Below are 13,268 nucleotides of genomic sequence, written 5' to 3' on the forward strand. Positions count from 1 at the left end.
CTCCCTGGAAAAGATATAAAATCATATTAATCCTTTCATTTTCTCAGCATGCAGGTGTGTAAGAGATGTCAAAGAATACTTGGGCATCTTTACCTGTATCTGGTAGTGTTTCAGGGGACACCAGAAGAGCTTGGCTCCTGGAAGTGGCATCTCCTGTTTCCTGTCAGATGTCCTTTGGTGTGAGTGGTCCCAGGTTGTGCTGTGCAGAATTTGCATGTGTGGCCTGTGGAAGAGGAGAGATCAGCTGCAGACAGGGACTGTCCTACCTCCTTCCTGGCCAGTGGCAGGTGATGTGATTTCTACAGGCAAATACATGGTTATTGTAATCTTCTCTTCCTCAAGCAGCAGCAGAGGTTTGCAGGGCTGTAAATCACTTCAGAGAGTGCAGGTAATGAAGCCAGGTCCCTTGGGGACATCAGACTGATAGTTTATAGATGTGGTCAAGCAATGATCCATCACAAACAAGGGGTTGATTATATATAGGTAGGTTGTTTCCTTTTCCATGTGCATCTTCACCTTGTCCTGAGATATAGCCTGGGAGGGATGATGGCCAGACCAGCATGGTGAGAGTTTGCTTTCCATTTTAATGTTGCCCTCAGGTTCTGGGAGGTCTAATTCTTAACATTTCCTGTAGTAGGAGGCAGATGGCCCTCAGTTTCCTTATCACCTAAGCTTTCTTCTCCAGGTGAATGAGAACCAAGTCTGGGCAGTTTCTGTGACAAAACATCTTTCTTCCCATTCTTGTTGTCTTGCTTATCCATGGAAATGGAAAATGGGTTAAAAAGACCTTTCTGATGCAGATGTGTAAGTTGGCCACAGTGAAATTGTATCAAGTTTTGCCTTTTCTGGGATGCCATCTTTGGAGACATGGAGCTGCTCCATATGAACAAGGATGGTGGTCCTCAAATGAGCTCTGAAGGTCACAGGTTCAAGAAGGGATGGGCTACCTCTCATGGCCCGAGCTGTAGGGCACTGTTCCATGAGCTGTGGGAACAGGAGGCTGCACAGATTCACCCAGAGCAGGGCGGGTTCAGTCAGGTGGGGAAAACCAGTCCAGCACAGTAGCATTGATGATATTACAGGTTCTGAGATGGTCTCTAAGTCCTTCACTCCAACACGGAGCATCGCTGTGCTCTTCCCGTGCTCCCGGGGGCTTGGCTGGCTGGTGCTTGTCCATCACACCTGCACTGTCATGGCATCAGCTTCTCAGGAGTAATCTGAAATGCCCTTGTGCCACCTGCCTGTTTTCATGATCTGTCTGAGAAGACTCAGCTAGAAATAGCCTGAATTTTCTTCCGCATGTGGTGATTCAAAAGGGTATTTTGTGGCTGAGTACAGAGCCATTTTTGGGTTTCAAACCACAAAAGACAATGTTTGAAAAAGTGCCTGAAGTACAGGGCTGTTGTCTAGAGATGCGATCAAGAGGTGCTGTCTTTCCTTGTGGAAGAACCACCTTGTAGGCAGAAGAATTTGGCTTGTTTTTCCAGCTTTCTCAAGGTCATGTTGTTGGCATGGGAGGGGGAACATGTGCTGTAATGGAGTAATTACTCCTGGAAATACAGTTTAAGATAGCACCTAAAGGGGATCTGTGATTGAGAGAGGCAGGGTTCCAGCAAAGGATTCTTAGAGCTCAGCCTGTATTTAAGTGAAGATTTGGTGGTGGGGGAGGATTTAGATGGGAAGTTTGTGCCTCTCAGAGGGCAAAGAGGCTCGGTGGCAACTGACTTTTCCCATGGTTTGGAGGCAAGTCCTGCAGGGGACAACCCCCCATGTGTTGTTTTAGATGATGGTGTTAAAACTAATACGGTGGAAAAAGGTGGTGTGTCTCTGCTCAGTGAGGTTACTGCTTGTGAAATAAGCGTTGAAGTTCAGTGAGAAGGAATGTGCCAGCTGTGATTAGTGCAGGGCCGTGCAGTGCAGGATGAAGGAATGTTATCATCAGGATGTGCTTCCCTTGGCTGTGGATCTCTGTGAGTACCTGTGTGGCATCTCTGCTTTGTTTTAAAAGATAAACTTAACTCTGAAGTCCAGATGAGTGTGAGGTAGAATAAACAGCTTTCTCCTCCAGCTCCAGAGACTTCCTCTGATCATCATTCCTTGTTCAGTGTTTTCTTGCAGGGCATTGGCTTCAGTTTCTCCCATTGCTAATCCAGGGAGTCCATAAGGTGTTTTATAATCTCTCTGCACCAAACTGTTCCTATATCACAGTTTTGGTTGTTGAGGAACCTTTCGGCTTCTCTTTGCAGTGTCACTAATTTTTAAGTCATTCTAGGATGGAAAATACAGTTTAATGGAGCTGCACACACTTCCTATAGCTTCTGCTGCTGGAATAAGTGAATTCAAGTATGTCTTGGGAAATGTGGTTTCAGTTCTTGGATGATCCAGTGTCTAATAAGGCCCAAGTTCTGAAGTTCTTTTTCTGTGAATAGGGATGAGCAGCTCCATTCCCATGTGGATTCCTTTGTGTTATGCTGCACAGCTGAACTGGTACTTCATTATTTTCCTCACGGAGGGAATATGTGTGGATAGGTCTCCTGTGACTTCATCATAATGGTGGAGGAATTCAGGGTCTTTGAATTCTTTGTTAAGTGGGATTGATGTCAACTTTATGTTGTGGTCAACAGGCTGGTGGGAAGGGATGGCATGCAGAGGGACCTGGAGAGGTGGGACAGTGGGACACTCATGGAGCACAACAAGGCCAAGGTGCAGTGTCCTACCCCTAGGCCAGGGCCATCCCAAGCACAAACACAGGCTGGGCAGAAAAGGGATTGAGCACAGCCCTGGCAGCCCCAAACCCCAGTGCCCTGCAGCTTGGGCAGCAGGGCAGGGGGGGGATTCTGCCCCTCTGCCCCACTCAGGTGAGACCCCCACCTGCAGAGCTGCCTCCAGCTCAGGGGTCCCAGCAAAGAAAGGAGGTGGAGCTGCTAGAGCCAGTCCAGAGGAAGCCACGGAGATGCTCCAAGGACTGGAGCCCCTCTGTTCTGGAGCCAGGCTGGGAGAGCTGGGGGTGTTCACCTGGAGAAGAGAAGGCTCCAGGGAGATTTTGGAGCCCCTTCCAGTGCCTGGAGGGGAGAGGGAGAGGGAGAGCTGGAGAGGGACTGGGGACCAGGGATGGAGGGACAGGACATGGCAGAATGTGTTCCCACTGCCAGAGGGCAGGGTTAGATGGGATATTGGGAAGAAATTCTTCTCTCTGAGGATGGGGAGACCCTGGCACAGGTTGCCCAGAGCAGCTGTGGCTGCCTCATCCCTGGAAGTGTTCAAGGTCAGGCTGGACGGGGATTGGAGTAACCTGGGCTAGTGGGAAGTGTTACTGCCCATGGCAGGGGGTGGAAAAAACTGAGCTTCCAACCTAAACCAGTCTATACACGCAGGAAGGGGTTAGCAACTTCTGAAACAGAAGTGTCAACGTTTAATTCTAATGCCTTGAGGAATGCAGCAAAATCCTTCTTTTTGTTAACCACAAGCCTTCACTCTTGTCCATACCAGCGGGTATTTATAGTTTTAGTGATGTGTGCCTTGTCTTTCCTTCCTAATGGATTGCTGGACCACAAGTGGGTGGAAGATTTGTTTGTTTTGGCACAATATTCCCTTTACATAGGCACGTCTGGAGTTTAGAGCAAACGGAGCCAGGCTGTGAACTGTGCAAAGTCCTTAATGTGAGGGAAAGGAGAGAAGCAGGAAGAGTTTTCATGTAAAATTACCTCTCAGAAATGGAACCGTCCCTTCAGCTTATTTCCCTGCTGGTTTGCAGGCTGCTTCCTTGAGCTGTCGTTGCTCCATCGGATGCACTGTGAGCTTGAACATTTGCTGTGGGTTGGTAATGCAGTATCCCTCCTTTAGGGCATTGAGTAGCTCCAGTGGTGATGCTCTTCTGGCACAGATTGTGATGGATGTAACCAAAACAGCAAGGTGACCTCAGAAAGGGAGCTCAGGTGTTCACTCACTGTTGAAGTGCCTTAGATTGACCTGTCAGATAAGCATCAGGCAGTGACACCGTGCTGAGATGCACATAAAGGGTTATCAGTGTCAGTGACAGAAGCTGACACAAATTAAATCCACTGCCATGACCTTAACACAGCAGCATTTCCAAAATTTGGCTTAATAATGAAAATAAATGTGCCATTGAAGCTAGATACGGCTCTGGAGTTATTGCTTGTGCCTTGAAAAATCATAGTTTATGGAATATCCTGAGTTGGAGGGGACCCACAGGGAATATCAAGTCCAACACCTGGCCCTGCACAGGACACCCCAATAATTCCATGTCCCTGAGAGCCTTGTCCAAACACTCCTTGAGCTGTGGCAGCCAAGACCATTCCTTGGAGAACCTGTTCAATGCCTGACCACCCTCTGAGGAAAGAATTTTTTCCTGATATCCAACCTAACCCACCCCTACCACAGCTCCATGGTATTTTTCTCGCTATGCAGGGATTTTGGGGATTGCAGATGTCCTTATAGGCATTAACACCCTCTTGGGCACATTGTCCATCACCCAGTGCAAAGGTAGGTGTTGTTTGATCACCCCTGTTTGCCATCCTGTGTTCAGAAGAGCCAGGAGGGGATAGTGATGTCTTAACCAGGCTGATCCTTCACAAATTTAAATTTGTCCTTTTACTGTGAGCTTGAGGGGGGAAATTTGATGACCTTGGTGATGCCCATGTGAGAGCTGGATGGGTATTGGCAAGATGATGTCTCTGAAATTTCTCCAGACTGTCACTGTGAGAAACCAGAGTGTGTTTGTTGCCATCTCTGGTGCTGCACTTGTCACCCAGACGTGTTCTGGCATGTACAATGGCTTTACAGGAGTACCAGTGCAGAGACTCCATCTCTGCTGATGCTGCTCCACCTGGAGCACATGGACCTCACCTTGGCATCATTTTACAAAGAAGTTGGACCATGAAAGCACAGGTAGAGAAATTACAGGTCTGGGATGGTGCTTCCTAGTACACCTGGAAGGAGCTAAAATACCCATCCAGTGTGTGAAGACTTCTGAGGAGCTGACATCTTCACATTTGAGGAAGATAAAACCCAGAAAACCAACTAACAGCACAAACCTTCAAGCACTATGATTTTTTTTAAAGCCATGTGGCTGCTCTTGGAGTTTGGTGGCTCCTGCTTGGCTTCCCCCTGGAGGAGGGTCCCACAGGCCACTTCCTTGCCAGATTGAGGAAGGAGCTCAGCACAAACATTTAGTTTCTGTGAATAAATGCAACTGTCTGTCTGTGTATTTTGGGATTACGGTGCCTAATGGCCCTACTGAGGAAGTGCAGATTTTTATGGAGCTGATGGTGTTTGCGTGGGTGTAGCCACCAGCACAGAATTAGACCAGTAACCAAGACTGGACCTTGCACTGGGGAGGAGGCGGCTCAACTGCCAGCAAATGGAGTGACCTTTGCTTCATTTAGAAATAAATGAAGAAAAATAAATTATAACAAAAGAAAATTTAAAAGGCAAGAGACAGGATCTAAACATCTAGCCTGCCTGCAAGGGGGTTCTGCTTCTCCAGTGGGTATTTTGCTTGGTCTGGATGTAATTCCTAGCACCTTTCAGTCACACAGGTAATCCAAATCCTTCTGACAGCTGAGCTGCTTCATCAGGACACAGAGTTGGGAGATGTAGGCGATACACGGAGTCTTATCAGAGAGGAGGGAAATAATGGCTCTTTATATACCATAAGGATGCTGCCCTGTGGGATGGGTGAGTTTTGGGGTGGGACAGCTTGTTTTGGGGCTGTAGTGTTGACATCATGGAGTTTTTATAATCCCATACCAGGCGGGGGATTGCTGTAGGTTTCAGGCTTTGAGTGTAACAGTGCCTTAAATAACAAATTCTGGCAGTTTTTAATGGACTTTATCTATCCCAGTAAAAACCCTCCTCTCCCAAAACAGACATGGCAAGTAATCAGGGTGCTGGCAACAGCATTGGGTTGCTTAGGCTGAAGCACTGATTTATTAAGCCCAAGTCAGCAGGATTTATTACTAAGGAGTTGTGGTTCTTACCTTTCCAGCTCCCTTGTGCTCTAAGCCTCAAAAGCAGGTGAATGGTTAGTCACCTCCGTCTGACAGCAATTCACCTCCATAAAAGCAGCCCATTAAAGGCTGGGACAGATTTCTCTCCCTTTGTAGGTCTCAGGTACATGGTTTCCTCTTCAAGACATGCTTTAATTGCAAACAAAATATGTAGGTGATGTCAGTCAAATTCCTTCCAAATGTCTCATTATATGAAGAGACAGTGTGGTCTGCTCCTCTCTCCTTGACTGCTGGAAAAGACAGCATCTTCATGAAAGAGAAGGTGAAGTTAGGCATTAAAAGGAAAAAACATGTACATTAAATCATGGACTTTCAGGTTTTCTTGTGTTTTCCCTTAATACACTCCATCTTTCTCCTGGTGGCATCACCATTACTGTTTTCTTAAGAAGTGCTGCTGTTCCAACATCACCATGTTTCCAGTTTTATTACCCAGCTCTTACAACGAGTTTTTAGTGATGAGCAGCCTCGAATGAAGTCTGTTGGGCACTGTCAAGAGTCTGTGGGATGGAGTGATGCAGACTTGGCAGAGTTCTCTTCCCCATTTGCTGTGGGGTGTTTGGGCTTCGCCTGCCAGGCCAGGTCTTAAAGTTCAGCTGCACAGAGTGTACTTGAGACTTCTACCCACTGTTCCCTTCTTATCTCTTCATCCTCTCTTTGTATGAGGCTGTGTGGTGGTGAAAAACAGCTGCTTGAGTTACTGCGGGGTCATACTTGGAATCACAGGACATGGATGCACAGTCTCTTACAGCCACACAAGCTTTGGCTGGTGGCTGCTGTTGATCCCTGCAGGACATACCTGAGCCAGGCTGAATCATGCCCAATTCGTGGTGTGTTTGGCACTCAGTGACTAAATCATCTCACTGAATTAGGTACTTGCATGAAAATCCCTTTCTGAAGCCACCTGCTTCTGGTGCGCCCTCAGAACTTCATTTCTGTTGCTGGGAAGTGGAATCTTCTCCAAGGCTTTGCTGCTCTGTGGTGCACACTTGGACATTGAGAGAGCACTTACACCCATGTTTAGAGCTCAGTGCTGTAAGAGTCCAGATGTTTTCCTGTCTCCTGAGCCATCAGGTACAAACACTGAGCACCAGGAAGCTGATCCTGAATCTAACCAGTGGTTTCTGAAGATCATTTTAGGAGCTGGTATGAGACTTAGCAGAAGTTTGGTGTCATTTTGAGCTGAGGCAACAAAGAAACCATTCTGCTTGTTTGTCCTCAGCTTTTGGAAGTGCTCTAGGTACTGGTGGGACAGAGAGGGGACAACCTGTTCCCATTAGTTAACCACAAGCCTGGGGACCTGGAGCTTTCTTAAGCTGGAATACAAAGACCCTGCATCTGAATCTCACCTCATTGCTGTTCTGTTATGACACTTTTTATGGATACTGGCTGTCCCTTGACAGGAATGTGTCCTTCCATAGGGGAAACACATACCTGTTGGATGCTGGATTCACTTTGGACAGGGACAAAAGGCCCTCAGCACCTCAGGGCTTCCTGAGGTTATCCCAAGCTGGGTTCCACTAGCACAGCTTCTACCCACCCTTGCCATCAAAGTGTCTTCAGTTTTCTTTGACCCATCTCCTCAACTTCACAAGGACTTTTCTTGTGGTGAGAGGCTTTTCCCACCTCACACACACTGTGAAAGCTGCCTTGGCTCTAAACTTGATATTTGCATTCCTTTCTGAAGCAGAAGAAAGCACTTCATGGTTTGGAGACTACCAAGGTTTTTGGGGGTGGGGGGAAGTTGTGTTTGGCTGCCAAGCTGACCAGTCTTTTCAGGCTGAGCCTGTCTGCAATTTATCCTCTGTGCTGCTTTTCCTTGCCAGACGGAGCGCAGATAAAACAATTGTAGATGATTGAGGTGCATCTGTGTTAAATTAGGCTGTAAATCTGTAAAAGTGATGTTGCTGCCAGTGATCCAAGGCTGCTCCAGAGCCTCAGCTCCTGTGGTGGTCTTGTCGAGGACTTTGATACCATTAACTGCGAACTGCATCCATCAACCACCATGGATGCACCTGAATCCATGTGCTGTGGATTATTCCTTGATGATGGATGCACACGGTTGTCTGGAAGTCATCTTTGCCCTTTTCTTCTTCAAATCCATTGCCTGGAAGGAAAGGGCTAGTATAGGGACATCTGCACCTCTCTTTTTGCTGTTAAACAACTTGATATTTTAAGAGGAAAAATGCACCTACAGGTTTATGATGCCTGGATATGGGAGAAGAGAACTTCTGCAGGGACTGTTGTAGAGCTTTTGCTGCTGGCAGGTTTCTCCTCGTTTCCTCTGTAGCATCCCCATAAATACATATTTCTGCTGAAACCTGATCTTATGTGGCCTTACACAGCCTGTTTTGCGAGCAGAGATGGTATCCCGACCACCAGGCTATTTGAGAAGCTGTTCAAAGATTGGACTTGGTGATCCTGGAGATCTTTTCCAACCTTTGTGATTCTAAACACTGGATTGTAAAGCTGGGGTCAGTTGCTGTACTATCAGGAGGTAGATCCTGAAAGTGCTGTCGATGTCAGAGTCCCCTCCAGGCAGGGACAGCAGGATGCAGGACCCCCGGGATGCAGGGAATGCAGCCCTGGGGCTGGTGGGGTGTATGGACTGGGCACCTGCAGGGATCACAGGGGTGTGCTGCTCACAGCCAGGCATTGGCACTCCGATGGGATTTCTACAGAGGGATGTGAGTCTGATGTCTGCTCAAGCCTCAGAAGATACAGAGGCACTGATCTGGCAGTTGCACTACAGCTTTTACTCTACCCAGCCTAAAAAAAAAAAAAAAAAAAACAAAACAACCCCAAAAAAAAAATGTAGAGCTCAGATTTCATGAGGGGATTTTTTCATTTTATTCCAGCATTCTGCTGTTCTTTAGCTGTTCCAGCATAATCTACCTCTTCATAGACAGCACTAACCCTCCTTTTCTGACAGATCATGGTCTCTAGTCCATTTTACATCTCTAAGAATGTGCATCCCTGGCTGGTTGCACACATTTGGCTGGGACTCAGTTTGGGGAGAGAAGTCGATGAATTGATCTCACATCACACAATCCACTTCCCTGGAAAATGCTCTATGCTTTGTTTTGACTCTGCTCATGTGGAAGAACTAAATTTCCAGCTAAATTAGTCTTTCCCTTAGAAACATTCCTGGCTTTCATGCTGAGCTTCTGTAGAGGGGATTGGGAGCAAAGTTCAGGAATGAACTTAAAGAATGGGTGCTTGGATCACCCTCAGTGAAACAATCGACTGAGATCACTTGGGAAAGTAACTTGCCAATATATTTAGTTGGGGATTATACAATTAATGTGTTTTAGCATGTTTACAAGGCCTTCAAGGAAAAGAGGTCTTGGAAGTTCACTTCACTTGGCTGGAAAAAGGCACAAGTTCGTTTGGGTTCATCCCTGTTTGTAAAAACTGTAATTGGAGAATGCAAACTTGACAGTCCTGGGCATTCATGAGTAATGAATGAGTGTAGTGATCCACAGTTGTCCATTCTTCTCCCTTCCCAGCTATATAGACTTAAATATTATTTGTGTGCCTCCTTATTTTCCTTCTGTGAAGCACTGAGCAAAACTAACTGCACAAGCTGAAGATTAAATTGTTGGGTCAAATGATTCAGCAGAAGCAATTTGTAATGTTTAAAAGGCATCTGCAACCTCCAAGGTTGGGAAGAATCTCCCAAGTGAGGGGCATCTGACGTGACGTGCACCTGCTTGCTGTAGTTGGCAGCCAGCTTTGTCACTGCTGTTCCCAGCTCTAAATTGCAACAGAGAATTTTGACCTACTTTTTCAGTTTTTCTGTTGTTTTGCACAACACTGAGGACACTGAAACCAGGTCAGTGTAGTGCTGGTTGAGGAAGCACAGATAAATGCTGATCACTGTGTAGAGGTGCTGCTGGGGTGCAGTGGGGGAGTTTGGAATACATCCAGTGGAAGATCCTTGAAGTAACCAGAAGGCTCTTGAGTGGGAGATGAAAAAAAAAAAAAAAAAAAAAAAGAACCAAAAAAAGATACTTCTCATGTCTAAGTGGGGAAAGTATTTGAGCTTCCATCTTCCCTTCCTTGGCTTGGGTAATAGCCAAGTACCAGAGCAGGGCCCTCTTCCAGGTAATACCAGGAGTGTGGATCTGCTGGAGGGCAGGAAGGCTCTGCAGAGGGATCTGGACAGGCTGGATCCATGGGACAAGGCCAGCAGTGTGAGGGTCAATAGGGCCAAATGCTGGGTCCAGCACTTAAGTCACAACAACCCTGTGGAACACTCCATGCATGGAGTTGGTGTCTGGGAGGCTGCCTGGTGGGAAAGGACCTGACATGGTCAACATGAGCCCAGGTGGCCAAAAAAACAGCTGTGTTCTGGCTTGTATCAGCAATAGTGTGACCAGCAGGACCAGGGTAAGGACTGACCACCTGTACTGGGCACTCCTGAGGCCACACCTGGAATCCTGGAGTCAGTTTTGGACCTCTGAAGGGTGTCCAGGGAAGGGAACTGAGCTGGGGAAGGGTCTGGAGCACCAGGAACAGCTGAAGGAGCTGGGGAGGCTCAGCCTGAAGAAGAGGAGGCTCAGGGGGGACCTTCTGGCTCTGCACAACTCCCTGACAGGAGGGGACAGCTGGGTGGCTGAGTCAGGTTCTGTTCCAAGGGCACAAACAGCAATACAAGAGGAAACGACTTCAAGCTGTGCCAGGTGAGGGTTAGTTTGAATATTGGGGAAAAGTTCTCCATAGAAGAGTTTGTCAAAGATTGGAACAGGCTGCTCAAGGCAGTGGTGGAGTCACCACGCCTGGAAGTGTTCAGAAAATGTGTGGATGTGGCACTTGGGGACACAGTTAAGTGATGGCCTTGGCTGTGCTGGGTTAATGGTTGGACTCAGCCTTTCCAACCTTGTGGATTCTGTGATTCTAAGATAAGGTATTTGGTAATCTGTTCATTTGTCTCCTCAGGAGCAGGGCAAATCTCAAAACTCTTCTCATTATTAGAACAGTGACTCTGCCAGGAGTAAGTAAAGGGATGGCTGCAGAAGAAGAAAAATTTTTTGTGGCCAGTAGGAAGGACAGAAGCAGGATAAGAAATGCAACATCATGAAAGTAGGGAGATAAAAGCAGTGGGATGAGAAGGCTTTAAGGGATGTGAAGCCTGTGGAGATGTGTGTCCATGCAGAAGAGAGCTGAGCTGGGAATGAAGGCTTTACTAATTGCACTTTAATAAAGGCAGAGCATTGACGCCTTGGAAGCTGTTAATGTACACAGTGAGGCAGAGCATACAAAGCCAGCTTGATCCTCTAAACTTAGGGGTGTAAGCTCATAAAATGAGTTGGTAGATGCTAAAAACATGAGCAAATGAGCAAAGACATCATGTATGTCCTAGTTTCAAAATGTTTCTCCTTACCTGCAGCTTGGCTGCTCTCCCTTTTCCAGAGGGTGAGTGCTTTGTCTCAATCTGTGGCAAAGCCAGTGAAGTTTTCTGGTGCTGAAGGCTCTACTTTTTACACTGAGCAGGGTGGAAGCTGGTGAGCTCATATCTGTGTGTTTATAACATGTCAGTTGAGAGCCCTGGAGGATTTTCTAGTCTTTGAAGTCATGTGGGAAGTAGCAGATCTTGTCTGGAAAGTGCTCTTCACATCAGGAGACTTACCAGACGTATTTACACAGGCACGTGGGGTGGATGTTGGAAAAGCCAGTGGGAAGGCATGTGCCTTGTCCTAAAGCAATGATCTTGGAACTGCTTTGAGGAATTGTGGTCCTGTGTCTGTAGAGAGCAGGGTGAGTTCACCTATCCCAAAAGAAAATGAAGCTTTCTTGGATGTCTCTTCTTAAAAGATTTAAAAAGGAATTATGGGGCTGAATTCCTGCTTTTCAGGGTGTTGCTTCATCCATCAGGCATCTTCAGTTTTATTTCTGGCATGTAGTGACTCCTTCAGGGATCAAAACCACACACAGACCTGGACCAGGCCTGCTTGCTTCAATTTGAAGAAGGGGATGTTCACTGATTATTTCAATTTGGACAGATTTCTGAAATTGTGCCACAAATCAAGACTTTGTGAAAACTTGTTCCTTGTCATGGAAGGGTCCCCAAAGTAACTCATGGAGGTCAAAGAAGTTTTGAGTTTAAGGGAAGTGAGCTTTTCCTTTGGGAGACAGGGGAAAGGGGGAACAAGAAAGGCTTTGGCTTCTTTACACCAGCCTCTCATTTGTGATGTCCCTTCCTACATCTGAAGGGCTCCCCTGAAAAATTGTGTGGCTGTGAGCAGGGTCTCTGTGCCATTCATTAAACACTCCTTTACACTGGATTGTGGATATCAACACAAACAGCAGCTGCCCTCCAGACCTGCCTGGAATTGTTCCAGTCCAGGCTGGACCAGGCTTGGAGCAACCTGATGTAGTGGAAGGTGTCCCTGCCCATGGCAGGGGATAGGGCAAGATGGGCTTTAAGGTCCCTTCCAACCCAAACCATTCCATGATTTAATACCACCTGGAAGCTTGTTTCTAGCTGTAGTGCTGCAGGTTTATTAATGGAGGAGAGGTCATGGCATAGATTTGGGTCTAAGTGTTTGGAAGTGTGTAGGATACAATGCTATTGTTTTTTACTTAGCTAACTGTGCTGCAAGTAATTTCCTTTTAAGCCTGTGTCTTTCATTAAATAACTGTTCCTGTGTCTCCAACTGTATTGTAGTGAAATCAATCCTTGGAATTGGGCTGATTCACCATTAGGGAAATATCTTCATGCAGCTCTGTTCAAATGGAAGTAACTTTGAGGAGCAATCTTGCTGAGTGGGTGGAAAGGTCGAAGGAATCATTATAAAAAAGTTTGAATCATGGCAGGAAGGCATCCTGGTGTTCTGAGCAGCCTTTAAATATTAATGTGACTGACAGTCTGGTCTTCATTCTTCTGCCGCTTCCCCTCCAAAGCCAAGTGCTCTGCTGGTCCTCAAAGGCCATATTTGGTTCCCTGTTTACTACTTACACTTTTAGTAGGTGGTAATGATGGTGTAAGATCTTTGTGTGATCCCGTGTGCCAGCAGCTGGGCTCTCGGCTTGGCCGTGATAAAGAGCTTCTCAGAGGCGTGGTTCACTTACCTATTGCTGCTCTGAATTCCTGTTTGCAGGAGGCTTGCAGCTGAGAGAGGATGGTTAGTGTTTGCAGACTGTCAGGCATGACCTTTCCATCCTTCTCCCCAGGGAGACCTGATCCAGATGGGGAGCGGGGGAAGGACGGAGTCGCAGGAGCTCATAACCGTTAACATC

General features: G+C 46.9%; 1 protein-coding gene across 2 annotated transcripts in view; it reads left to right on the forward strand.

Annotated features, from left to right (window-relative positions):
* CSNK1G1 (casein kinase 1 gamma 1) overlaps window positions 1–13,268 on the forward strand; it is a 100,138-nt gene that overhangs the window by 25,907 nt on the left and 60,963 nt on the right. The gene's annotated exons all lie outside the window — the stretch shown is intronic.

Source organism: Anomalospiza imberbis, chromosome 13, assembly GCF_031753505.1.
Source record: "Anomalospiza imberbis isolate Cuckoo-Finch-1a 21T00152 chromosome 13, ASM3175350v1, whole genome shotgun sequence".
Lineage (NCBI taxonomy): Eukaryota > Metazoa > Chordata > Aves > Passeriformes > Viduidae > Anomalospiza > Anomalospiza imberbis.